This window comes from Heterodontus francisci, unplaced genomic scaffold (genome assembly GCF_036365525.1).
Source record: "Heterodontus francisci isolate sHetFra1 unplaced genomic scaffold, sHetFra1.hap1 HAP1_SCAFFOLD_51_2, whole genome shotgun sequence".
NCBI classification, from domain to species: Eukaryota; Metazoa; Chordata; class Chondrichthyes; order Heterodontiformes; family Heterodontidae; genus Heterodontus; species Heterodontus francisci.
Window position 1 is genome coordinate 3,086,935 of NW_027141369.1, and position 1,364 is coordinate 3,088,298.

The 1,364-nt window shown below is 42.4% G+C and overlaps 1 non-coding gene across 1 annotated transcript; it reads right to left on the reverse strand.

Moving 5' to 3' along the window:
* Positions 1-423: 423 nt before the first annotated feature.
* On the reverse strand, positions 424-496 carry trnaf-gaa (transfer RNA phenylalanine (anticodon GAA)). The gene has a single exon. It is a non-coding gene; the product is annotated as a tRNA-Phe (tRNA).
* Positions 497-1,364: the final 868 nt, after the last annotated feature.

Consider the following 1,364-nt stretch of genomic DNA (forward strand, 5'->3'; position numbering starts at 1 on the left):
TGGGTTTCCTTTCATGTTGACTGTCAGTCTATTCTCATAGAAATAGAGAATAAGCAAATATAGAAGATATACGTATTTCCCATCCTTGATGAGGTGGAATTTTTTATGCTGTGGGTAGTAATGTCTTGGCCCACGAGTGTGGTGGAAGCAGAGACAATCAATGATTTGAAAAGGAAATTAGATGGATACTTGAAGGAAAGAAACTTGCAGGAGGAAAGGGACCGAGCTGGTGAGTGGAACTGACGAGATTGCTCCGGGGAGAGCCAGCATGGACGTGATAGACCAAACGACCACCTTCTGTGCTGTAAATGACTCTGTGTTGTTTCTCAAATTCAATCCACTGGTGCTTGGTAAATAATTTCAAAGTAAATTGTGCAACCGGAAAATCAGAACCAAGGCATGGGACGCATAAGGAAGCAAAATTGCTGAAACCCGGGATTGAACCAGGGACTTTTAAATTTTCAGTCTAACGCTCTCCCAACTGAGCTATTTCAGCCCTACGTTAGCAGTGGTTTGGTGTCCTTGTTTTGGAAGAAAATACATACATTCAAGTTTTCCAAAAAATTAAAGAACACAACATGTGAGTAATATTCCCCATTGCTTTCTCAGTACTGATGGATTGTGAAGCGGGAGACAGCCAGAAGTGCCACTGAGCCGCACAGACTCCGAGCTGAGAATGAAATGAGATCAAATTCAATCTTTCATAGTGAGATGCTGCTGAGAGGTAAGAGTCCTGAATCAAAGCGAGACTTGCTCATTTCAAACACTCCCTGTACTCTCTGCTCATGAAGCCTTAAAAAAGGGAAAAACAGAATGGCACTCAAACTCACAACCCTGCCATTAAAAGTCTCATATTCGACTGACAGAACTGTCACTTCTACTCGGTCTCTTATTGGATGGATGCAACTCCAATGCAGGGGTGGCATTCAAATCCTCCCATGGGTCCACATGTCAGACTGAGTTCCATGTTGTCGACTCAAGCAAAGGAAATCTGCTCACTTCCATAACTATCAGCGAATTGAAGCTGATTACAATCAACATCATCAGAGGTCAGAACTACCTGGTGAAAGAAGACACCCTGAAGAAGGATCCACAATTAATCAAAGGCATCGACAAAGTGAAAAACAAGAAAATCGATAAGTCAATGCAAGCCAAACAACAGAAACACTGAAGAATTCCATTCCATTCCAGTCCAGAACCCAGTCCTGTTGTTTTTGGAGTCAGGTCACAATTACAGCAACAACTTTATGTTCTCACTTGGCTATCTGTACATTTCGTTAATTACAATTTTGTCGACAAGCTCTTTGAATCCAGTTGGCTGGTCCTCAAGCCAGCTCCGTTTGGAAGTCAATTCCACCTTCTGC